Source organism: Schistocerca piceifrons, chromosome 1, assembly GCF_021461385.2.
Source record: "Schistocerca piceifrons isolate TAMUIC-IGC-003096 chromosome 1, iqSchPice1.1, whole genome shotgun sequence".
NCBI classification, from domain to species: domain Eukaryota; kingdom Metazoa; phylum Arthropoda; class Insecta; order Orthoptera; family Acrididae; genus Schistocerca; species Schistocerca piceifrons.
In genome coordinates this window covers 200,273,840-200,301,597 of record NC_060138.1, presented here as the reverse complement: position 1 = coordinate 200,301,597, position 27,758 = coordinate 200,273,840, and positions in this window count along the sequence as shown.

Sequence of the window (27,758 nt, the reverse complement as noted above, 5' to 3'; positions counted from 1 at the left end):
TTTATTTTAATTCGTCCACATCCACTCAGAGTTTTGTCGTGATGGAATTCCACGCGCTTCACTCTTTTTGGATTTTATTTCATCCCAGAAACTGAAGAGCCAAAGAAACTGCTAGACCTGACTAATATCGTGTAGGGCCCCCACGAGCTCGCAGAAATGCCGCGACACGACGTGGCATGGACTCGAATAATGTCTGAAGTACTGCTGGAGGGAACTGACACCATGAATCCTGCAGGGCTGTCCATAAATCCGCAAGAGTACGAAGGGGTGGAGATCTCTTCTGAGCAGCACATTGCAAGGCATCCCTGATACGCTCAATAATATTCATGTCCAGGGAGTTTCGTGGCCTGCGGAAGTGCTTAAACTCGGAAGAGTATTCTTGGAGCCACTCTGCAGCAATCCTGGACTTGTGGAGTGTCGATTTGTCCTTCTGGAATTACCCAAGTCTGTCGGAATGCACAATGGACATGACTGGATGCAGGTGATCAGACTGGATGCTTTCGGACCTATCACCTGTCAGAGTCGTATCTAGACGTATCAGGGGTCCCATATCACTCCAACTGCACACGCTCCACACCATTACAGAGCCTCCACTACCTTGAACAGTTCCCTGATGACATGCAGGATCCATGGATTAATAAGGCTGTCTCCATATCCGTACACGTCCATCCCCTCGATACAATTCGAAGCGAGACTCGTCCGACCAAGAACATGTTTCCAGTCATCAGCAGTCCAACGTCGGTGTTGACGTGCCCAAGCGATGCGTAAAGCTTTGTGTCGTGCAGTCATCAAGCGTACACAAGTCGACTTTCAGCTCCGAAAGCCCATATCGGTGACGTTTCATTGAATGGTTCACACGCTGACACTTGTTGATGACCCAGCATTGAAATCTGTGACAATCTGCGGAAGCGTTGCGCTTCTCTCACGTTGAGTCGCTCGTGCGCCCTTCAAACTCACTGAAATCATGATAACCTGCCATTGTAGCAGCAGTAACTAATCTAACTGCACCAGGCGTCTTATATAGGCCAGTTGCCGACTGCAGAGCCGTATTCTACCCGTTTGCATATCTTTGTATTTAAATATGCATGCCTATACCAGTTTCTTTGGCGCTTCAGTGTAAATGTTTGTTAATTCAATAGTAAAATCGTCAGACCACAACATTTTGAAAGAAAAACCACAACAGAGAAAAAAATGGAGACGAGTGCAGCGAGCCGACTGATCAAGGCTTGTTTCCGTCCACAAAACTCACTCAGCTCACCGCGCATCCCTTTGATGTACCGACAACAGTCGGAGCCAGACAAGCCATAGGCTCGGGCGAGTCGCAAGCCCGTCGCGCGCACAGTCCTCGGAGCCCACCTCCGTCCACATAACTCATGAGGCTTGTGATTCTCACAAGCAGACTAGATCCCTCGAGTAGTGCGGACGCACCTTGAAGTAAACGTTCCTACTGCTATTGGCTTGTAAAACACTATTACCACGCCTGTTCAATTCAATATCAAACAAATGTTCGTTGGAAATAACGTCCCTTTAAAAATCTTGTGTTGCAGTCAGTGCCATATACCATGCATAGTTTTATTAAACACATAACTGTTCATAAATCTGGAAAAAAATCTTCTTTCTGCTAAAGATAATAAGTGTTTCCTAGTAGAAGATAAATTGAGCACTATTGCATGAGGTCACTGCTGTGTGCACAATTGATTTAGCGGTAGCCCAGGTGACAGCAAATAGCGGCGCGTGGTCTGCATGCAAGCCGCCAGTATTTCTTGTGAGGCCCGCCAAGATAGAATTCTTATGTAACAATTTTTATACACTTTCTGAAATGCAATGTTAACTAACGCATGCAATCATTTTTAAAGGTGCGGCCCTCCGCTAACCTCTGCTTCTACAAAGTGGACTCCGAGCCAAAACTATTGCCAACCTCTGCTGTAGCCTACTGTAATGCGGAAATACGTACACGTGTTACAATATACATTTGTGCTCTACAAGTTTTGTTCCGAACAAAGTATTTCTCATAGCATTAAATCACTGTCTAACATACTCTCTGAACATACTTATAATTCATTCCAAGTCCTATGTGGTTTCTATAGTGAAACAGCACAAGCTAGGTTTATCACCACAGTATAGGAAACCTTCTATACTTCGGATAAGGTGAATACGTTAGCTTGGCGCCACTACCGTCTGAAAAATGATGGTGACTGATTTTATTGTGAGGGTGAGTGAATCCTGTGCCGAATATCCCTATCTCCCATTAATCTGAGGAGGAACCAGGACTCGAACCCCAGTTCTACTGCACCAAAGGTAGTGACGCTAACCAATCGCTAATGGAGGTGGTCGATCTTCCTGTGTTGGTATGAAAATGTAATTGAAACGTGATGTTCACTAATTTTGCTCTGTGTGTATGTGTGTGTGTGTGTGTGTGTGTGTGTGTGTGTGTGTGTGTGAGTGCGTCCGTGCGCTCGCGCGCTTAATAACGCTAATTTAGGTGAAGACATTTCTGTAATTGTTTTGGAAATACTGTAGCGCTCTTTGTTGCTGTTCTGATTATGACAATGCAGTACATTGATTAGGCAGGATTTTAGGTGCTTATGAATTTTAAGTAAATACTAGAGATGTGCATGAGCGAGAAAATGTGAGATGTTGAGTAGAGAGAAGACGCAGAATCGCAGGATTTTAGGTGCTTACTTATTTTTGGCAATGGAAATGCTGTTAGTATACTTTTGAACATGACGCTAAATTCAAGTGTGTGTGTGTGTGTGTGTGTGTGTGTGTGTGTGTGTGTGTGTGTGTGTGTTTGTGTGCGTGTGATGAGTAGCATTAATTTACACAATTCTGGTGAAGAAGCGTAAGTAATTGTTTGGAAATACTCCTGTAAAGTCAATACTTTTTTTGAACGTGGTGTGTGTTCAGGTGAAGAAACTCGTGGAAATGCTGTAGTGTAAATGGATAGTTTTGAACATTATAGGCTTTGGCAAAAAATATGCTGCACTGCGACTGGATGTAAAAAATTTGCTGCCAGCAGCATTTTGTACTGTGATTGGCAGAAAAATATTTCCCGACAGCGCCATCTCGCATTTGTTAAATTAACCGCCATCTGCATCTTGGATTCCCGCGATCCACCAAATCTCGGACAGTTGCCAGTTCCGTTCTTCGCCTGCGTACGTTAATAAAGCAGTTAACACTCCGAGTATCATCATGCCAAACAGCGAGCAAGCCACTGGCAAATTATGGCTCGCCTTCTCGTGTGCCAACTTCATTTACTCTTCCAAAATAGAGCATACACCATAAACACTGCACTGTGGTGGCTCATCTCACTAGAGAAGGAACACACTCTTCACGGGACAGGGTAAAACGTGGGGTCAATGGTTGGAAGTAGTTGACAAGGATAATATGCTGCACTGCCCCAACAAGGATATCAGAACATCACTGAGAGTGCCTTAGCGGGGAAATACGGAAGAAATGTTGAGTCAGCTCGCAAAGGATGTGCCCTACATTAAGAAACCTCCTGCGGAAGTTGTGTTTCTATTACCACATCCTGTTCCTGTAACCATTTCGACCGCCGATTCCCTAGTGGCACATTTCAGCCTCGTTCGCTGGAAAACGGTTTACATTGCCGACAAATGTTAGCTGTCGTCTGCTCCTCAGAACGTCAAGTGTCTCTCCTCTCGTTTCCAGTACCTCGGTTCGTTACCAGCGGGATCGCTCAGATATATCTGCTTAGCTATTTGTACTTCTTCTGTTGCGAAGAATGAGAAGAGGTAACTGGGCGTTGCAGATTATCATCACATTACCTCGCATTAGGAAAGGATTTTCGTATGGTGTATACACTGACCGTTTTCTCACCGCTTGAATAAAAAAAGTCTCAATACAAGATTAATAACCGTATAACGCGATCCTTCATTTCTTTCTTTACATCTTCTGAAAGCTATTAATTCTTAATACTTGTATACCATACCCGATTTCGTCCAAATGCTATGACGCGTATACCAATCTTTGTTGCAGGTTTAGATTTTAACTTCTCATGAAAGCTAACTTGTCTCTACTTCTTATAAACGTTTTCTACACAGGATGTATCATAATTAATAGCGAAAACTGAATTGAATGACAATATATGATGACAGAAGCACACACTTTCCAGTAATTTGGGACTGCAAACGTGACGTAAAGAGGTTACTGCCAATGCATAGTTACGAGCTGACGTCAGTATGAAATGTTGTCCTAGTTGGCGCAGATGTGCTTAATATGTAAACTTTTCGATCAGGTCTCCACCATTTGTTGTAATAAATAGCGTTATTAACAGATAGAAGCAAACACATTCCAGTAATCTGGGTCTCCAAAGGTGACGTAAAGAGATAACTGCCAATGCATAGTTACGAGCTGGCGCTGACGTCAGTATGAAATGTTGTCCTAGTTGACGCAGATGTGCTTAATATGTAAACTTTTCGATCAAGTCTCCTCCATTTGTTGTATTAAATAGCGTTATTAACAGTGGCTTGGTACTGTCTTTTACTTTTCGCAAGAATTAACTTGTATCTTTGCAGAGCCATGGTCTCACCGTGCAATTTTCAGGAAAATAATAAGAAATACTTTAGTATAGCTTTTACCATACATTCCTATGAAGCAGTTCACTGTCACATATGTGACTCGGAAACCTGATACTTCCAGTATCTATCACGAATCCATATCTTTCGTATAAAAGTCCTTATAATTGGTTGAGAAAACATTTATTACTAATTTCTTTATTGAACGGTTTTGCTCATCTAACGAACAAGAGCATCATTAGAATATACACTGTAAAAGATACAAATTGAGATAATACGGAAAATCTACACTGACATTACGTGAAGTAGATATTCTACTTCCAGTTTGGTGACTTACGTTTAAAGTTGGCTAACAGCATTAAAGACTTCCTTTAAAGTTGGCTGACAGCGCTATAGATTAAACTTGCTGTACTGTAGTAAAATTATGTGTTATTATGTAAGATTTAGAAGAAATATTTTTAAAACCAGTAGTTTTGCATTTTTGTATAGACATTTTAAATGTGTCTTTTTTATAATATATTTTGAAAGATATTTTAATTTTTACAGGTGTAGTCGTATTTTTTGAAAGATAAGCAGATATGTGGGGATGCTAGATGTCTAAACACACGCACGTAAAAGAGGCGATTAAAATGTAAATTTCTTTTTCTGTAGTTGTAAATTATCTTTGTATACAATAAAGAGGCGATTAAAATGTAAATTTCGTTTTCTGTAGTTGTAAGTTATCTTTGGATACGATATATCATTGACAAGTACTGTTGTACAGTCGATTCCATCTGTTACGATGTCTATGTCATCATCTACTACTGTACTTCAAACGTAAGTTTAAGTACTGTAGTGCAGCAAGTTTAATTTTTAATGCTGTCAGTCAAACGTAAGTTTATGTACTATAGTACAGCAAATTTAATTTTTAATGCTGTCAGTCAACTTTAAACGTAAGTTACCATACTGGAAGTAGAATATGTTGGTTGGTTGGTTGTTTTGGGGAAGGAGACCAGACAGCGAGGTCATCGGTCTCATCGGATTAGGGAAGGACGGGGAAGGAAGTCGGCCGTGCCCTTTGAAAGGAATCATCCCGGCATTTGCCTGGAGCGATTTAGGGAAATCACGGAAAACCTAAATCAGGATGGCCGGACGTGGGATTGAACCGTCGTCCTCCCGAATGCGAGTCCAGTGTCGAACCACTGCGCCACCTCGCTCGGTGTAGAATATGTACTTTACGTAGTATCAAAGTAACTTTTCCGTGTTATCTCGATTTGTATCTTTTATAGTGTATGTTCTGGTGATGGTGGTGTTCATTTTAAGGGCGAAACCGCTCACTAAAAAATACAAAGTGCAACTTGTGGCTGTATTCAAAAGCCGGGCGCGGTGGCCGAGCGGTTCTAGGCGCTTCTGTCCGGAACCGTGCGACTGCTACGGTCGCAGTTTCGAATCCTGCCTCGGGCATGGATGTGTGTGATGTCCTTAGGTTAGTTAGGTTTAAGCAGTTCTAAGTTCCAGGGGACTGATGACCTCAGATTTTAAGTCCCATAGTGCTCACAGCCATTTGAATCATTTTTTTAACTTAATTTTAACAGTCGCTCCGCCTGCAGGCACTGCCTCCTTTTGCTAATATTTATTACGTAGCAGTGGTCTCATGTCTTACAGGACTGTGACTATACTGGTCACAACAATTATAGGACGAGAAAATAACAAAACTTAGAGAAAGTGTATTTTTATAACATCCTCGTCAGGGCGACTAGCGTGGCCTGGAGTGAAATCGCTCATTATTCCTGGAAGAAGATAACAACGCAGTTTACCACACTTGTACACACCAGTTAGACACTTGACTCCTTAACTAAAGGATTTCGAACAACCGTCGTTGACCGGTACTACTATCGATCTCTACAGGAATAAAAGTGGAGCGATTCTTCAACATCATGTACAGTAACGAAATCACGAGTCAATAGAAGGAATTTTCTTCTTTGGGATATTTGTCATGAGACAGGTGCCCTATCGCTTCTTTAATCAGCTAATAACTTCATGCATTTTTAATATCATCAAGTATTCCATATCTTTTTCTTCCTCGTCTCTCTTCTTCTTCTTTTCTCTTTCCTTGTCTTACCTCCAATCTTTCATTAATTGACTCTTTGAAGCAATCAATTTTTTCCCAGTCAACATGTTTCCTTAATTTTTATTACTTCCGTTAGTTTTCTTTTCTTTGTAATTCATAGAATTACATCTTCATTTGCCATTCTGTCCGTCCATTCCTTTTTAAGCATTTTTCTACAAAGCCATACATAAAAGCCATAAAAATATTTTTCTTTTATATTTTTGATTGTCCATGGTTCACTGCCATACAGTTCTGCACTCCATGTGTGACGAATCTATTTCTTAGTTCCATCAATTTTCTTCTGGCTGACAACAAAAATTTCAGATTTTCAAAAGCTCATTTTTCCACAGATATTCTAATTCTTACTTCCGCTACACAATTTTCATTTTCTGTCACCAAATTTTGTAAGCACCCAAAAGTTTTTAGTTGTCACGAGATCTTCCCTCCCGGATATTAGGACATAATCTTCATGTTTGGTGATTCTCATCACTTTGGTCTTTCCTACAATTACCAATGCTTGAGTACCTGCTTACTTAATTGTCGTTATACTTTTTCCTCTTCCTGCTATTTCTAACACTGTCTCTGTTAGCTATTCACCATAACTATTGAAAAGCGTTGGTGACAATCAACACCCTCATTTAACACTTCGCCAGTATCCCTCTCATTCATTTCTCCATCCCCAGCCCGTACTACCACTCTTTGTCGTGTGAACATCTCCTTTATCAGTCTTCTGTTCACCCAGTCTATACTAATATCTTTGAAAATCTTCAGGACGACACTCCAGTGAGCTCGGTCAAACGCCTTTCCAAGATCAACAAAATAAATGTACATATATTTGATAACTTCTAGCATTTTTAGTACATTGCACCTTAGCTAGTCGGAGCGTTAAGCCTAGCCGAAAATGTGATGTACCGCCTGTCAGCAAGTATTGAGAGGGAAAGGATATCAGGACATCAGAACATGTTCGTAGATGAGTAAAGGCGAGTAAATAAAAACGAAGATTAAATCTCAGAGTCTTTCATTTAAAAAAAGAAGGATGGTTCGACGAATGATTCGTACAGTGTCACTACTCGAAGCGTTTACTCTGGAGAGTTATTTTCGCCATATCTTCATTTAGCGTGCCCATTGGACTTGTTACAACATATGTTGTGGAAAGGAACTAATTTTGCGGGGACAACGTTTTCGTCACTTGAAGGACACATACAACTGCATATGTTTTCTAGAGGTACATCGACGGCTGTGGTCTATGTGATGACGCGTGGTAATTGAATCGGTCGTCTCTAAAAGTTTCTTTCCCAAATGTTTTGGTAAAAGTATTTTATTTCGGTTTGCGATTCTTCAAGAGCAGATCCATTATATTACGCTAAAGAGGCCTCTCTCCTCTAGCTGTTCATGACACAGGAAGTTAAAAATATTTTCATTCGTTCTCTTGGAGAAGGGGTAGTTTAACAGGGAAACTGGGATAATTCTCATTTATTTTTTCGTCTCAGTTGCACGTTTTTAATTAGGTTACACGTTTCGATCATTCTGGCTCACCTTCAGATCTAAATAGTTGCATCAGAAACCCGTCTTGTCTACTCAGAACCACGTATCAGAGTACTAATTCTGAGCAGACAAGACGGATTGCTGACGCAACTACTTAGATCTGAATATGATCCAGAGTGATACATTCTAAGTAAAACTGTGCAAGTAAGACAGAACAATAAATGAGAATTATCTTAATTATGTAAACAGTTGCTGAAGCTCTCAAGACGATTATGTCGACTATAGTGAATAATAGCAAACTGTGCTAAGAACAGATACTTTACAGTCCTTATGGAAAACACGGCGGAAATTCCAGATTCTAGGAGATGGTGGCCGATTTTCTATGAAGAATGTGGTCTCTCGAGGAAGAGAAGTTGGGTCCTGCTAATTACTTAGCATTTAAATATAGCTTAAATAATTCGAATATGCTAACTTTCTTTGATATCACTATGCATTTCTAAGGCCGTGCGGTTCTGGGCGCTACAGTCTGGAGCCGAGCGACCGCTACGGTCGCAGGTTCGAATCCTGCCTCGGGCATGGATGTGTGTGATGTCCTTAGGTTAGTTAGGTTTAATTAGTTCTAAGTTCTAGGCGACTGATGACCTGAGAAGTTAAGTCGCATATGCTCAGAGCCATTTTGCACTTCTAATCCACACTTCAGACTTAAGTTTGCCAATAACAAAAAAAATCTGACTTTACTCGGCGTTCAGTCTATAACTAACATGATAAAACAGAAGAGATCAAGAGGATTATGAAATTCAAGTATGTACATTGTTGTACTCAACGATGTATATCGACGATGTACTCATCGTACATCATAATAACAGCAAAACGATGTGAACAGTTTGGTACGCTGGATCGTCATCCCTACTCTCTGTTAGATTCTATATCTAGCAGTATTCAGTTTCACTTCACGCGCTTTGGTACCTCCCCGTAACAGGTGTCAGTAATTTCGGGACAGCTGTCGCTCTCGTAGCTCGCGTGACTGTCTCCGGAACAGCTGCAACAGTTGACACACTTAGTCCTTATTACGCTGACCCCTTGCAAAGTTCACATGCTGTCGCCAATGTGTGTGCAAAGTATTTCCTCTCTGGGGGACAAAATAGAATTTTAGTCGTTGCTTAGTATGTCAATTGTCTAAGGGTCGAAACTGGAATGAAGCTCTTATTCGGGTTTTCTTATTTCTATCGTTCAGTCATCTTGATGTCACTGGAGCACTGTATGGCGGTGGAGTTCGATTGAAGATAGGAATTTCAAATCCAGGTTGTGGAAGAATTTGGCTCAGCGATAAGGGAGAGGCAGTTTTTAATCACCAGATTGTGCTCCGAAGTCTTGTATTAAATTCAGAACTTCTTGCCAGTGTTTAGTTGTTGTTTTATATCGTCTTCAGTCCGAAGACTGGTACGACGTGCTTCTCCAATATAGTCTATATTGAGCAAGTTCCTTCATCTCTACGTAACTACTGACACCATTTGAACCAACATACTACAGTTAAGCGTTGATCTCCGTATACAAATTTCACTGCTCACACGTGCCCCATAAAGAAAATGTCCATTTCTTGATGCTTCAGCATGTGTAGATTTACTGTCATCCAATCCCTTCGTTTAGCTAAGTTCTGTCACATATTTATTGCCTTGCTGAATCTCTCAAGACGATTATGTCGACTCATTAGCTCAAAAATGGTTCAAATGGCCCTGAGCACTATGATGCTTAACATCTGAGGTCATTAGTCCCCTAGAACTTAGAACTACTTAAATCTAACTAACCTAAGGACATCACACACATCCATGCCCGAGGCAGGACTTGAACCTGCGACCGTAGCAGTCGCGCGGTTCCGGACTGAAGCGTCTAGAACGGCTCGGCCACAGCGGCTGGCTCTGCATTAGCTAACGGATCTATCCATCTAATCATCACCGTTTTTCTATAGTACTGCATTGCAAAATATGCTCTCCTTTCTCAACAGTTTAACATATATTTTTTACTCCCACATCAAATACTTTCAGAAAAGAATTCCTAAAACTTAAATTCATTTCGATATTTACATACGCTGGCGGAAAAAAATTAACACAAAAAAGTTAATGCAGAGCAATGAAATTTCGGGAATACATTTGCCTAAGTAACATTTTTAAGTCATTAACACCGCAAGATCACAGATTAATGTAAGAGCGAGATAAGTCATTGCAAATGTGAAACGCTGGTACATTAATAGCGGTTTAACGGTCATAACGTTGAACGCAGGCATGCAGACATGCATGCATTGTGTTGTACAGGTTTCATATGACAGTTTGTAGGATGCAGTTCCACGCATGTTGTACTTGGTCAAGACATGGATGATGTCCCATATGTACTCAATTGGAGACGGATCCGATGATCGAGATAACCGAGGCAACATATCGACACCCGCACAACATTTTGGGTTACAGCGATGGTACGTGCATGAGCGTTATCCTGTTGGAAAACATCCCCTGCAATCATTTTCGTGAATGCCAACACAAAAGGGCGAATCAGCAGACTGACATACAAATTGGTACTCAAGGAGCTTGCGATAGCCACGAGAATGCTCCTGTTGTCATACAAAATCGCTCACCAGACCGTAACTCCAGGTGTGGGTCGGTCTAAGGCGCTTCACTCATGGACTGTGCGGCTGGTCCCGGCGGAGGTTCGATTCCTCCCTCGCACATGGGTGTGTGTGTGTTTGTCATTAGGATATTTTAGGTTAAGTAGTGTGTAAGCTTAGGGACTGCTGACCTTAGCAGTTAAGTCCCATAAGATTTCACACACATTTGAACATTTGAACAGGTGTGGGTCCAGTGTGTTTAGCATGCAGAAGGTTGGTTGTAGGTCTTCTAAGCAACAGACTCCCGTCACTGTCACCGAGACAGAACCAGTTTTCATCAGAAGACACAATTGACCTCCACCCTACCCTCCAATGAGCTCTCGCTTGACACACTGAAGTCCCAAATGGCGATGGTTTGGGATCAGTGGAAAGTATGCTACAGCGCATCTGTCTCGGAGCTGTCCCTAAAGCAGCCAATTTGTAACAGTTCGTTGTGTCACTGTGGTGTCAACTGCAGCTCAGACAGCTGCTGCAGATGTAGTACGATGCGCCAGAGTCGTACGCCGGACGCGATGATCTTCCTTCTCGGTAGTTTCCCGTGGCCGTCCGGAGCCCGTTCTTCTTGCAAGCGTAAATTCTCATGACCACCGCTACAAACAGTCACGTACAGTGGCTACATTCCTACCCAGTCTTTCTGCAGTATTGCAGAAGCAACATCCGGCATCTCGTAGCTCTATTACACGGCCTCGCCAAACTCAGTGATGCTTTGATAATGGTGTCTTTGTCGCCTTTAAGGAGGTCTTGACTAACATCAGCTCACCACGTCTAGTGTGAAAGGTAACTAACGCCGAGGACCATTACAGCGTGTATTTAAAGCAAATGTCTTTTGCATCCTCATAATGGTATTACTAGTGCCACTCTTGCGACAAGACATCTTCCAGATGTACACTACTGGCCTATAAAATTGCTACACCAAGTAGAAATGCAGATGATAAATGCGTATTCATTGGGCAAATACATTATACTAGAACTGACATGTGATTACATTTTCACGCAATTTGGGTGCATAGATCCTGAGAAATCAGTAGCCAGAACAATCAACTCTGGCCGTAATAACGGCCTTGATACGCCTGGGCATTGAGTCAAACAGAGCTCGGATGGCGTGTACAGGTACAGCTGCCCACGCAGCTTCAACACGATACCACAGTTCACCAAGAGTACTGACTTGCGTGTTGTGACGAGCCAGTTGCTCGGCCACCATTGACCAGACGTTTTCAATTGGTGAGAGATCTGGAGAATGTGCTGGCCAGGGCGTCGAACATTTTATGTATCCAGAAAGGTCCGTACTTGACCTGCAACATGCGGTCGTGCATTATCCTGCTGAAATGCAGGGTTTCGCAGGGGTCGAATGAAGGGTAGAGTCACGGGTCGTAACACATCTGAAATGTAACGTCCACTGTTCAAAGTGCCGTCAATGCGAACAAGAGGTGACCGAGACGTGTAACCAATGACACCCCATACCATTACGCCGGGTGATACGCCAGTATGGCGATGACGAATAAACCCTTCCAATGTGCGTTCACCGCGATGTCGCCAAACACGGATGCGACCATCATGATGCTGTAAACAGAACCTGGATTCATCCGAAAAAATGACGTTTTGCCATTCGTGCACCCAGGTTCGTCGTTGAGTACACCATCGCAGGCACTCCTGTCTGTGATGCAGCGTCAAGGGTAACCGCAGCCATGGTCTCCGAGCTGATAGTCCATGCTGCTGCAAACGTCGTCGATCTGTTCGTGCAGATGGTTGTTATCTTGCAAACGTCCCCATCTGTTGACTCAGGGATCGAGACGTGGCCGCACGATCCGTTACAGCCACGCGGATAAGACGCCTGTCATCTCGACTACTAGTGATACGAGGCCGTTGGGATCCAGCACGGCCTTCCTCCTGAACCCACCGATTCCATATTCTGCTAATAGTCATTGGATCTCGACCAACGCGAGCAGCAATGTCGCGATACGATAAACCGCAATCGCGATAGGCTACAATCCGACCTTAATCAAATTCGGAAACGTGATGGTACTCATTTCTCCTCCTTACACGAGGCACCACAACAACGTTTCACCAGGCAACGCTGGTCAACTGTTGTTTGTGTATGAGAAATCGGTTGGAACCTTTCCTCATGTCAGCATGTTGTAGGTGTCGCCACCGTCGCCAACCTTGTGTGAATGCTCTGAAAAGGTAATCATTTGCATATGACAGCACTTTCTTCTAGTCGGTTAAATTTCGCCTCTGTAGCACGTCATCTTCGTGGTGTAGCAGTTTTAATGGCCAGTAGTGTAGAAACACACCTATCGACTTTCTTTGGTCTCGCACAACTCCTTCTTGATGTTGCGAATTCTTTTTTTCCTCGGTGTATTGATCCTTTACAAACTTTTCTTGCTACTGTCAATATACACCTACCAACCGAGCGAAGTGGCGCATTGGTTAGTACACTGGGCTCGCATTCGGGATTTAGGTTTTCTGTGATTTCCCATTACGCAAATGCCGGAATGTTTCCTTTGAAAGGGCACGGCCGATTTCCTTCCTCATCCTTCCCCGATCCCATTGGACCGATGACCTCGCTGTTTGGTCCCCGTCCCCCGAACCAACCAACCAACACTTATCATCTTTACACAGGTCATAGGCAGTTATTTTATTGCCAAAACATGAAAATTCTTCTGCTTGTTTTAGATTTTTAGTGTCTCTTTCTCTAATCTGATTCCCTCATCATCACCTGATCCGTTTCCGCTCATCGGCAAACATTAACGTTTTTAATTTTTTCTACCTGATCCATAACTCCTTGTGTTTTCTTGGTGTACTTTACTGCTTCTCCATGCTACAGACTGGCAACATCAGGAAGAGTCTGCAAACATTGTCAATTACTGAAACGCTTACGTGTCATTCGGTTATTATAAATGCAGATTGGTTTCTGTACAAGTTGCAGATACAGATAACCTTTCTCTCCTTTTAATTTATTTCCGCTATGTTCAGAATTTGAAAAGAGCCATTGTCAAAATTTTACAAACATTGGTTTGCCTTTCTTTGGTCTCTCTTCCATGATGAGTCATAGGGACAGTATTATCTCGCAAGTCCATTTTCCTGGAATCAAAGTGTCCTTCAGTCGGCCGCTTTGGCCGAGCAGTCCTAGGCGGTTCATTCCGGAACCGCGCTGCTGCTACGGTCGCAGGTTTGAATCCTGCCTCGGGAATGGATGTGTGTGATGGCCTTAGGTTAGTTAGGTTTAAGTAGTTCTAAATCTAGGGGACTGATGACCTCGTATGGTAAGTCCCATAGTGCTTAGAGCCATTTGAACCATTTGAAAGTGTCCTTCACGAAGGTCAGCTTTTGCTAAGTCTTTCCATTCTTCTGTAAATAATTCGTGTTTGTATTTTGCAACTAACTGGAATTACTACATTCTCCCTAGTATCTAGTTTTCACTTAGATCTTTCAGTGCTCTGTCGAATTATTTCTAGAGTATCGTATTACCCATCTTGTCTGCAGCTTGTTGCTCTTCACTTTCCATAATATTGTCTACAACTTCGTATAGTTCTTCTAGTTGTACCTTCCACCTTACAATCTTCTCTTCTTTGTTTAATATTGGCAGACCACCTGAACTATTGATATTCAGAAAACTTCTTCTTTTTTGTCCAATCATTTAACTGCTCTGTGGGTGGCAAACACCTTTTCCACAGTGACATATGTTTCTTCAAATTCGCATTTCTACTCTAACAATACCGGTTTGTCATTTTGCATTTTATGTGAGTCTCTCACTTTAGAGCCTGTATTCCCTTTGCCTGCTCCAGTTGGTGCATTTTTATATTTTTTATTTTTTACAGTTAAATTCAATGTTTCTTGTGATATCCAAATATTTCTATTGAGTCTTGTGTTTTTACCTAATTGGTCCTCTGCTGCTTTCACTATTTCATCTCTAAAAACTACCAGTTTGTCTGCTATTGTGTGCATTATCCCTGTTTCAGTCAATAGATGTCTAATGCTCCTGTTGAAACACTCAACAAGCAGTGGTTCTTTCCGTTTATAAAATTTCAATCTCCTTAATCTCCTAACTTTCTAAAATTGTTTCATCTATCAATTGCAGTTCATATCCAATAAACTATAGGCAGAGTCCATACACAACTCTGAAAATATTTCACCGTTTAAAATCTGGATCCCAATCCTCTGTTTTATAATTAATAATCTATCTGAAACCTTCCAATGTCTCCATATTCCTTCCACATATAAAATCTTCTTTCATGATTTTTAGCTCAAGTATTATTAATATAAATAATTAACTTGTGCTATGTGAGCTTCTAAGAGCCGTCTTTCTCTTTCATTCCTTTAGCCGCGTGCATGTTCCGCTATTTTTCCATTTTTCTTTATTCTACTAGCGAATTCTCTTCCGCGTCACAATTACATTTTTGTCTTCCTTAACGATCCGAATAATTTCTTTTATCTCCGACATAGTTTCAGCTTCTTCATTATCTGCGGAGTTAGTTGGCATACATACTTGTGCAACTGTGGTGAATGTTGGCTTTGTATCTGCACTGGAAACGAGAACGGGTTCACTACGCTCTTTACAGTAGCTCTTCTGCATCCTTATTTTCTTATTCATTATTACACCTATTCTTGCATTGAACACTATTTGATTTTGTGTAGATAATACCGTACTCACCTGAGAAGAAGCCCTGTTATTTAACTAATTATTACTACACCTGCCGGTCGGAGTGGCCGTGCGGTTCTAGGCGCTACAGTCCGGAGCCGAGCGACCGCTACGGTCGCAGGTTCGAATCCTGCCTCGGGCATGGATGTGTGTGATGTCCTTAGGTTAGTTAGGTTTAATTAGTTCTAAGTTCTAGGCGACTGATGACCTCAGAAGTTAAGTCGCATAGTGCTCAGAGCCATTTGAACCATTACTACACCTAACACTGATTTCTCTTTTTTAATTCTCTACTCTATTTAGCAGACTGAAGGATATTATATTCGATGTTCCGACCCATAGAACACCAGATACGTTTTTCTAGGTGATGTCGTCCCGTTGAGTAGTTTCTGCTCTCCGGAATATTTTATCCAAAAGGATATCATCATTCTTAAACTATACAGTAGAGCTGCATGTTCTCTGGAAATATAACTGCTATTGCATTCCCTTGCTTCCGGCTGTTCGCAGTACCATCATAGTAAGGCCATTTTGTGTAATGCTACAAGGCCAGGACCCACATGTTACTCTGGCCTTTCCACAGATACCCCCCTCATGTTGTTGCACCTATGCCACAACTGTCTGTGTCATTGAGGCACGAAAAAACCATGGTCTGTTGAAAAAAAAAATGTTGCGACGAACTTTGAGGAGTTGTAGAGGGTATCTTGAGGAACAAATCGAGGATAGGAACCCGTGTTCGGAAACGTCATCCAACGATGCTACAGAGTGACGAAACCATAGGTTTCGGCGCCTATCACTAGGCCAGCAAACGTGGCTTTGTACGCCGATGCACTGTAGGCGGAACTGTTCTCAATGTTGTTTGTTACTCAGTGATCGCGACTGATTTCACGATAGCCAGAAGATAGAGCTAGCTACTGCGTAGACAGGCCTCGTCTCCTATGAGTGCGATGCTCTGTTGCCTCTGTGGATGAGTGGTTTAGACACGGATTTTTTCTCATGTATACCGAGAAACATTATAGATTTTAGAAGGATGTAGGAGAAAAGTTAACTGCGGATGGAGCTAGCTACTGCGTAGACGGGCCTCGTCTCCTATGAATGAGATGCCCTGTTGCCTCAGTGGATGAGGGTTTTAGACACGGATTTTTTTCTCATGTATACCGAGAAACATTATAGATTTTAGACGGTTGTAGGAGAAAAGTAAACTGCGGATGGAAATGCGTGTCCAAACCGTCATCCACTGAGGCAATGCCTTTCTATGCAGCAGGCAGCTCCATTTTCTCTAATGGTGATCGTGGCCGTCAGTAGCGATCACTGAATAGCAAACAAAATTGCCAGACGTTCCGCAGCGTACAAAGTCACGGATGTTGCCGATGCGGTGGTCTAGTGGCGGGCGCCGGTGCCTGCAACTTGGATGTTCTGTAGCGTTGTTGTTTGACTTTTCTGGACACGGGTTCCTTGTCCTCGATTTTTTCCTCAAGACACCCTCGACGACCCCTCGAATTCGTGGCAACATTTCTGGGACACCTGTATATATTTCCGGAACTCAAAGAGAATTGAAATTAGAATTATATATTACGAGGGCAGTTCAATAAGTAATGCAACACATTTTTTTTCTGAAACAGCGGTTGTTTTATTCAGCATTGAAATACACCAGGTTATTCCCCAATCTTTTAGCTACACAACACTATTTTTCAACGTAATCTCCATTCAATGCTACGGCCTTACGCCACCTTGAAATGAGGGCCTGTATGCCTGCACGGTACCATTCCACTGGTCGATGTCGGAGCCAACGTCGTACTGCATCAATAACTTCTTCATCATCCGCGTAGTGCCTCCCACGGATTGCGTCCTTCATTGGGCCAAACATATGGAAATCCGACGGTGCGAGATCGGGGCTGTAGGGTGCATGAGGAAGAACAGTCCACTGAAGTTTTGTGAGCTCCTCTCGGGTGCGAAGACTTGTGTGAGGTCTTGTGTTGTCATGAAGAAGGAGAAGTTCGATCAGATTTTTGTGCCTACGAACACGCTGAAGTCGTTTCTTCAATTTCTGAAGAGTAGCACAATACACTTCAGAGTTGATCGTTTGACCATGGGGAAGGACATCGAACAGAATAACCCCTTCAGCGTCCCACAATATGGCTTTAAACTTTTTCTTGGTAGGGGAGTGGGTGTGGCGCCACTCCATTGATTGCCGTTTTGCTTCAGGTTCGAAGTGATGAACCCATGTTTCATCGCCTGTAACAATCTTTGACAAGAAATTGTCACCCTCAGCCACATGACGAGCAAGCAATTCCGCACAGATGGTTCTCCTTTGCTCTTTATGGTGTTCGGTTAGACAACGAGGGACCCAGCGGGAACAAACCTTTGAATATCCCAACTGGTGAACAATTGTGACAGCACTACCAACAGAGATGTCAAGTTGAGCACTGAGTTGGTTGATGGTGATCCGTCGATCATCTCGAACTAGTGTGTTCGCACGCTCCGCCATTGCGGGAGTCACAGCTGTGCACGGCCGGCCCGCACGCGGGAGATCAGACAGTCTTGCTTGACCTTGCGGCGATGATGACACACGCTTTGCCCAACGACTCACCGTGCTTTTGTCCACTGCCAGATCTCCGTAGACATTCTGCAAGCGCCTATGAATATCTGAGATGCCCTGGTTTTCTGCCAAAAGAAACTCGATCACTGCCCGTTGTTTGCAACGCACATCCGTTACAGACGCCATTTTAACAGCTTCGTACAGCGCTGCCACCTGTCGGAAGTCAATGAAACTATACGAGACGAAGCGGGAATGTTTGAAAATATTCCACAAGAAATTTCCGGTTTTTTCAACCAAAATTGGCCGAGAAAAAAAATTTGTTGCATTACTTATTGAACTGCCCTCGTAATTAATATTAATACCTTCAGCTGCTGACGTGCGTTGATATATATCAACGGAGACAGATGAAAATGTGTGCCCCGATCGGGACTCGAACCCAGAATCTCCTGCTTACATGGTAGACGCTCTATCCATTTGAGCCACCGAGGGTACAGAGGTTAGTGTGACTGCAGGGACTATCTCGCGCAAGCCTCTCGCGAGACCCACATTCTCACCTTATATGTCCACACACTTCATTGTCCGAAAGAACAGACACCATATCGATATAAGCATATAGTTCTGGCAATGCCGGCCATGACCTTCTTCTTCTGTGCGGAAGCACAGATATTAACTGGACTCTTACGGGACTTGGTAAGAATGTCTTCCACGAGTTCAAATGGTTCAAATGGCTTTGAGCACTATGGGACTCAACTGCCGTGGTCATTAGTCCCCTAGAACTTAGAACTACTTAAACCTAACTAAGGACATCACACACACCCATGCCCGAGGCAGGATTCGAACCTGCGACCGTAGCAGCAGCGCGGCTCCGGACTGGAGCGCCTAGAACCGCACGGCCACCGCGGCCGGCTCTTCCACGAGTAATGAGTGTGTAGTGTAGGGAGTCTACCAACGTAGTGTGTGGGCATATAAGGTGAGAATGTGTGTCTCGCGGGAGGCTTGCGCGAGATAGTCCCTGCAGTGACACTATCCTCTGTGCCCTTGATGGCTCAGGTGGATAGAGCGTCTGCCATGTACGCAGGAGATCCCGGGTTCCAGTCTCGGTCGGGGCACACATTTTCACCTGTCCCCGTTGATGTACATCAACGCCCGTCAGCAGCTGAAGGTATTAACATATAATCCTAACGTCGTTCTAGACAGCTGCAAGTCATGTCCGAAAGAACAGACACCATATCCATATAAGTATAAAGAGAATTGAGGTTGACCTCCTTACTGTGAAACGTACTGGTGTGGTATGTTAGAGGGCGTTATCCGTGAGGCAACGCAGGAGGTCCGCCGTTTTTGCATTCTCATGGAGCCCACGTCTGTTGTAAACTAACTCAAAATGGCTCTGAGCACTATGCGACTTAACTTCTGAGGTCATCAGTCGCCTAGAACTTAGAACTAATTAAACCTAACTAACCTAAGGACATCACACACATCCATGCCCGAGGCAGAATTCGAACCTGCGACTGTAGCGGTCACGCGGTTCCAGATTGAAGCGCCTAGAACCGCACGGCCACACCGGCCGGCTTGTAAACTGGTTTTGATTTCTTTGACCCAAGATCACACATTTTCGAATATGTCCAGCAGCAACCGGGTAGGAAATTCTCAGTAGGTCCATTAAAATTTGTTGGTCTTATTTGTCGTTGCTGCATTTCTTTTGCAGTTCATTGTAAAAATGTTCTGTTCCTGGTCAGCTGTTCAGGTGTGCACTTTCCATCCGCCTAACTGTTCAGCGATTACCTTTAATTCCATTATATTATAATCTTTCATTCTTTATGTTCGCTCTTAATCGCTAAGTATAGACACCACCTCACTTGCTCTCTTAGCTTACTTACCTTACTTCCTTTGAATCTTCCAGTGCCTTAATTATTACTGATGTTAACACTGTATACATTTCCGTTTCAGTTACGGTTTTCTGCAGTTCTTCTTCATTTCTAGTTTGCTTCCAGATGTTTCATACTACTATACTGAAGGCTCTGTTAACACAAATCGCGTATACGGAAGATGTTACCGTTTTGCCAGTACCATCAGAGTCGACCGTCCAGTTTTTATATATCTTCTTCTGTAATTATGAGTGGAGTACTTTATTTATTTAGGGGAAAACAGCGTTCTGTGAACGAAGAAAAGAGACTGGCATGTTACGTACATCTTTTTATTTTACATACACTAACATAATATCACAAAAATCATCCTCTGGTTCTGTATGTCATGGGCGGCATTTGGTAAACAAAGGGTCCACGAGATCTGTCGAGTATGACAATCTGGATATTAATCTCAAGAGGTCAACGTATGTTTGAAATAAATTATGATTGTTGCTACACACAGTGTTTCAAAAAAATTCATTCGATTTCACAAGACTGTATCTTCTTCCTGATAAAGATAATCACCTTTCGTAAATTTTAAGATTTACTTAGGACAACGAAGTTTTAATTTGAAAAGAAGCATTGCATTTTGTGTCTTTTACACGCACGCACATACAAACGTGTTGTGCTTTCTACAATTACATTTCGGATCAGAAGGGCGTGGCGACAAGAAGGTCATATGGCCATCTCTTAATCCGTTCCTAACCATGCCAACCCTGCGCTGATGCGGGACAAAGGCACAAGGAAAATAATAAGAAGGGGTTCGTCGCTCTTAAAAAATTTGTTGTCCGAGCACGCAATGACATGTGAATTCATGTTGCCTCACTTATACGTTTATCGTTGAGCCTCACCAAGAGCGAGAAAGTGGCAAGTTATTGAAATACTCTGCTGCCTTCCCCATTAAAATGATACCAATAACGATCGAGATAATTTAACATCCAAGAAATTATCTTTTGAGGGCTCTGATTGTTTTTTCGAATATTGACTTTCCTTTCTCCTCTCGTTTTCGCAGTTAAGTCCATCTGTTTATTGGCCTGTGGGTTAGTTTTGTATTTATTATCGTCGCTGGGAGTCCATAATATTCTATATTGTACGTCAGCTAACCTTTGATGAGGAATTCAGTTTGCATTCATGATGGATTTCTTGACTCTAAAAAAACTATAAAAACTATGAACGATTATGTTTGAAAAGCGGATGATATATGGTCGAAAGAGCAACGCTAGCAATTTAAGAGAAAATAAATCGACCCACAGATGACCGCGGCAGATACGAGAAATTACATCATTGAGTATAAATGGTTAACGGAGTACTGGCACGCAATTTTCTACTAAGTTATTTGAAGGTCCCTCGCGGCGGAAGCATAATCGAGCACGAGAGGGACTCTCGAAACTTTCATGTGTTTGCGTCATTTCTGCTGAAGATATTTACGGCCTGGTCTTTCCTGCGGAAAAGACGGTTACAGGAATCGCGTACCGGGACATATATATATATATATATATATATATATATATATATATATATATATATATATATATATATATATATGTGTGTGTGTGTGTGTGTGTGTGTGTGTGTGTGTGTGTCCCGCTACGTGATAGTATATATATGACACATGTTTGCACACGTATTTCACGTATATCTGTAACGAAGTTCGCCGTGCAGTTTCATCTGAATCCTGAAGAAACTTATAATTCTCTTTGGGCAAGAAGTTTGCAGATAGTCGTGGACAATGGTTAAACTTTTACGGTTTGAAAATATGGACAACCGCCTTTTAAATTTTTCATGGGTTAAGCATTTCATCTAATTTCTTCTCATTCAGTGATAGACGCACTTTTCCAATGGAATATACCTGAAGCTTCACGTTTGTGCTTCTTAGCAAGACGGTACTTAAGTGATTTGATCCGTTGCTTGCAGGCGACGTTCACATCGTGCCTCAGATTCAATACCTCATGATGTGCTGGCTCATTTCTTCCATCTTTGTAAGCTTGTTCGTGTCGTACCTCAGATTCAACAGACCGTGATGTGCTTCCTAGAAACCTAAATCGTTGTAAGCCACATTCACGTTGATCTGAATATTTACCAACTCGCACTGTGGTGACATGTTCCCGCGTAGCCTGAAGTCGATAGTGTCGTTGATAACATGTTTAATTTATTTTCAGTAGTTTCGCTTCTTTCCTTTCCGTTCAGTGGATTTCTGTTTCGTTTCAGGTATACTGACAGCAGTAACTGATTGTCGTTTCGATAACAGAGACTATCGCTTGATTTTCCGCTGTTTTCTACTGTGCGAGAGGCAATAAATGCATCCGTGGCATTCAACGATATGGTATGATCTTTGGCCCTAGAGACGTTGACAGAAATTGTTGCCGGCCGCGGTGGCCGTGCGGTTCTAGGCGCTTCAGTCCGGAAACGCGGGACTGCTACGGTCGCAGGTTCGAATCCTGCCTCGGGCATGGATGTGTGTGGCGTAAGATGTTAAGTCCCATAGCGCTCAGAGCTATTTGAACCATTTTTTTTTTGTTATGTTTCGAGTCACTCACACGCTAAAATACTATTCAGAGTAGTTAGAAACAGTATGAAAAGCTTGTAAAGGTGTTACAGGGAGGGAGGGGTGAGGTTGTGCTGATACATAATTGACAAAAAGAATTCGACGTGTCCGAGTTATTTAGTCTTGAAGATTACTTCACATACAGCTTCAAACTCCATATCTACGTGCAGTAATAACTTTGGACATCTGATGATGGATAAATTCCCAGGCGCGTCGTATGAGCATTAAGGTCATTCCTTTCCCGATGTCTGACTTACCTGTGAGCCAGTCAGACTGAAAGCAGAACTGCTGATTGTTATAATAACTGTAGCCTGGCTCTTGCATGATTTTATGTCGCATTTATTATACTGAAATTAAAACATTCTCGAATATCTTGGAATCCATGGGACTGATATCTTGCCAGTATCAATGTTGATAACAGGCAAAAATGGCCGACATCCTCGATTCCCAGAATGGATGAACTACATACATACATAAGTAAACAATGGAAAATCCAGGATGGAATGTAACAATATTATGAAAAGGAAAATTGCTTCTCACCATATAGCGCAGATGCTGAGTCGCAGATAGGCACAATAAAAAGCCTCTCACAGTTAAAGCTTTCGGCCATAGGGCTTTCGTCAACAACGCACGTGAGTGCGTGTTCGTGTATATGTATGTCTGTCGTCTATTGTTGACGAAGGCCTTATGGCCGAAAGCTTTAATTGTGAGAGTCTTTTTGTTTTGCCTATCTGCGACTCAGCATCTCCGCTATATGGTGAGTAGCAACTTTCCTTTTCATAATAATGTTACATACATAATTCGATATGTAAGGAAACCTCTGTGTGCGAGTCCTACTCGTACATGAATATATGTTATTAGATTCACTAGATTCACGGATGAAAATACAATAGACTACGGAAACTATCGCATCTTCAAGAGCAAGACTGACAAACGAATTGACAATGGTACGCCACTCCTGGGCATGGCATTTGCGGTGCACAGAAATATATTAGGCTCAATTAGAGAGGTCTCTTCCATAAATAATCGCCTCATGACCATGCGTATCCAGTGCGCCAACAAGAAATACACATTGATAAATGTTCATGCACCCACAAACATAGACAACAAAAAACGCCAACTACAAACTGAAAAATTCTGGACTAAACTTGAAGATGTCATGGCCAAAATTCCCCGGGATGGTATCAAAATCTTAATGGGAGATTTCAATGCACAAATTGGCAGAGAGAAAGAACACCAAAAAACTGTAGGAAAATATCCAGCACACAGATTCACCAACAGAAACGGACTGAGATTTATTGAACTATGCCAACAAAATAATCTAAAAATAATGTCTACATCTTTGAGAAAAAACCTAGAAAACAAAAGACCTGGAGGTCCCCCATACAAGAGATCGGCGAATATCAGATTGACCACATTGCCATCTCCTATTTCGTACAGAAAGAGATCCATGATGTCCAAGTCCGCAGAGGGGCGATTATTGACTCAGACCACTACTTAACATGCATTAAAGTGAAATTCACCCCAAAAAAATTCTATCCGAAGAAAACACACATGATGAAATTTGACACACGAACAATCAAAGAAACCAATCTGAAGGAGTGGGAAAAGGAACCAGCTGACTCTTGGGAAAAATTTCGAACAAAAATTACAAAGAAGGCAAAAGAACTAATCCCATTGAAAAAGAACACAAAACACCCCTGGTGGGACTCTGGATGTGAAAAAGCGCTGGAAGAAAGAAAGAAAGCCTTTCTGAAGTATAACAGTAAAAAATCCCCAGAAAATCTAGATCACTTCCACAACACCAGAAGACAAGTGGCAAAAACAATCAGACAAGTCAAGAGGAAGTACCTCAAGGAACAGTGTGAGTCTATTGAAGAAAATTTCCGTAACTATAATGTACGAGACTTCTATAAGACCTTTGCTGGAAGAATCAATGGATACGGCTCACGAAATCTATGTTTCAGAAAACCAGATGGAAAACTAGCGCTCACAAATCGGGAAAATTGTGAGGAGCTGGCGAGATACTTTTCCGGACTCCTCAATTGCCCTGAACCTTCTTCAAGATTCCCTCAAGAAACTGCTGTCTACCCAAATCCAGAATCCCCACCACCTACACTAGAGGAGATCCAAAGACATATTCATAGACTGAAAAACAACAAGGCATCCGGAGAAGATAATATCACTGCAGAACTACTTAAAAATCTTGGACCAAATTCCCTCAAAGAACTCACTCAAATCATCACAGACATTTGGCAGACAGAAAAACTACCAGAAGATAGGAAATGCGCCCTAATTCATCCACTGCATAAAAAGGGAGACATGGCAGATATAAACAACTATCGAGGAATCTCCCTTCTCCAAGTCACTTATAAAATCCTCTCAGCTTGTCTTCTTCAACGAACACAAGAACAACTCGAACACAGTATTGGTGAATACCAAGCTGGCTTTCGCCCTCACCGATCCTGTGCAGAACAAATTTTCAATTTGAAGACAACACTAAAATACAAAGCAGTCAGAAACAGTCCGATCATTTGTTCCTTTGTTGATTTTGCAAAGGCTTATGATTCAATCGATAGGCAATCTCTCTTTATTATCCTTGAGGAGCTAGGACTCGATCCGAAAACCCTAAACCTTATCAAAGAAACGCTCACAAACACAACTTCTAAGATAAAATTCCTGGGTGAAATATCAGAGCCCTTCCTGATCAAAACCGGCGTCAGACAAGGTGACGGCTTGTCTCCACTCCTCTTCAACCTTGTCTTAGACAAAGTCATCCGAGAATGGGAAAAAGAACTGAAGAAACAAAATTACTGGAAGCCTATACAACTAGGAAGATCGAAAGATGGTATTAAAATTTCATGCTTGGCATTTGCAGATGACGTGGCCATTCTAGCAGAAAACGAGACCACAGCAATTAAACAGATAGACATTCTCAAAGAATGCGCCGAAAAAGTTGGGCTACAAATTTCCTTCCAAAAAACCAAATTCATCTGCTCAAAATTTGAAACTCAAAAACTGACTACAAAATATGGACAAATTGAGAGAGTTCCATTCTCTAAATACTTAGGCGAGGTCCTAGAACCCACAGGGGGAGAGAAAACTGCACAAAAAGTTCGACTGCAAAAACTGAAAAGAGCATACTGGAAAACCCACAACATCTACAGTAAAAAGTGTCTCTCCATTCACTCAAAAATACGACACTACAATACAGTAATCAAGCCCGAAGCACTATATGCCAGCGAAACACTCACACTCCATAGAAAAGGCGACCTGGAAGGCATCCTGAAAGAGGAACGCAAAATTATCAGAAAGATTCTTGGCCCAAAAAGAACTGAAGATGGATACAGGTTACAGTCTCGGAAAACTACAGAAAAATTATCTAACCTCGCCGCAGACATCCGGAAAAGAAGACTAAAATTTTACGGTCATATCCACAGACTCCCAACACCCAGACTCTCCCACAAAATTTTAATATACATTGAAAAATTGAAAACCATACCCTGGATAAAAGAAACCAAAACAGATCTAGCAAATGCACAAATAAATTCTTCAGAAGTTATAAACAGAAATGTATACAGGCAAAAAATCAATAGTTGGAAAGTACAACCCGAGAATGAAGTTTGCAAGAGACAGGGGACAAAATGGACAGAGGAAAGAAAGAGAATTCATGGGGAAAGAATGAGAGAAGTTTGGAGAATAAAAAAGCTGAATCGGAAAAGCTTTGCGTGATCCGTATGGGTCCAATCGCACATAATAATAATAATAATAATAATGTTATTAGTAAATCCTCGATTCTTTAGAGAATCGAACTCCCACGTATAAAACAATTTCAAACGTGTGATTACTTTACAACTAAGTTAATATGTTGACTATTTGATGTCTAGCATGTATACTAGAAAAAGTTTGGAAAAGATTCGACATGCGTAAGGTTTGCTGGAACTCGCTAAGTGTTATCATCATGAAACGTTGGATGAATATAGTCTCGTTAATTTGCGCCACACTTTAAGCATCAGCTGCCTTTCCGCGCATCTCAGTGTTTGTCATCATATCTGTTGAGCTATATATTGTACAACTGTATAATTTTGCAGGTACATCCGGTGATATACGTAGATAATGCGTGCAAAGTTAGTAGTTATCAGAGTGCAGTTAGAACACGCAAGCGAGAAACTAGAGAGGCTGAGGAGGTTGGAGGGTGCTGGGGAATGGGAACTGACAGTTGGCAATTAGGCAGCTAGGAGGAGGAGCTATTCAGAAAGTTATACCTTGCGCATATGCAACTGATTTGATCCGCTGTCAGAGTTAAATGGAGAGGAGCTTCTTGTAGCTGTAAGTGTAGGATACATGCAGCAGTCCTCAGCAGTTAGGAGTCCTAGGTCAATTGCGAAGTCTAGCAGAAAGAAGAAGGTTCTGCTGCTAGGTGGTTCGCTTGGTAGAGGTGTGGGCCACCAGTTGCTGGAAGTGTTGGGGAGTGAGTACTAGGTCACCAGCATTGTGAAGCCCAGTGCAGGGTTGGCTCAGGTGAGTGACAGCATAGGGGAGTTATGTAGGAATTTTACGAAGGAGGATCAGGTACTCATAGTGGGGAATATGATATAGGTGGTGACCTGGTGACGATAGCTACTCAAACTGGTGGCACTGATGTGCATTTCGTGCAACTATTTCAGCGTCATGATCGGCCTCATCTTAATGCGGCTGTTAGGGGCGTTAACATGGGGCTGAAGAAGGCACTGATGGCAGAGAGCATTGGTCACATTGCAGTGGTGCCAGTTGAGTCTATCAGTAGATCGAGTTTCACTTCGCGTGGCCTGCAAGTCAATAGGTATCGGAAGGGAAGGCCGACAAAGTTTATAGGTGAAAGTGTGGTGGGTGGTGGTGGGATCATTCATGGAATAATTCCTGTAGTATTTGGTGTTAGAGCTGCAGCTGTTTTAGATTGAAGTCAGCTGATAGATATACCTGCTTAACCCTGTGGTGCATGAATTTCACTGCAGTGGACAACTTATAATGGTCAATTTTCTGGCGTTTCCAATCAGTCATGAGGCTGCAAATGCATCCAGGACACAACACCAGTAGCGAGTGCCCGCCGCAGTGAACTCTGTGCATTTGCAGCCCCAGGACTGATTGAAAATGCCAAAGAAGTGACCATTAACAGCTGTCCACTGTTGTGGACACCATACGTCACAGGATTAAAGGAAGTCCCTCTGACTAAGGGCTCACCTTCAGAGAACGTCATGTTTACAGGTAGAGAAGGAATCAGCATATTTCATCAGAATACAAGGGTTGTCCAGAAAGTAAGTTCCTATCGGTCGTCAAATAGAAACCACTGGGAAAATTCGGTAAAGCTTTGCACAGATCTGTTGGGCAGT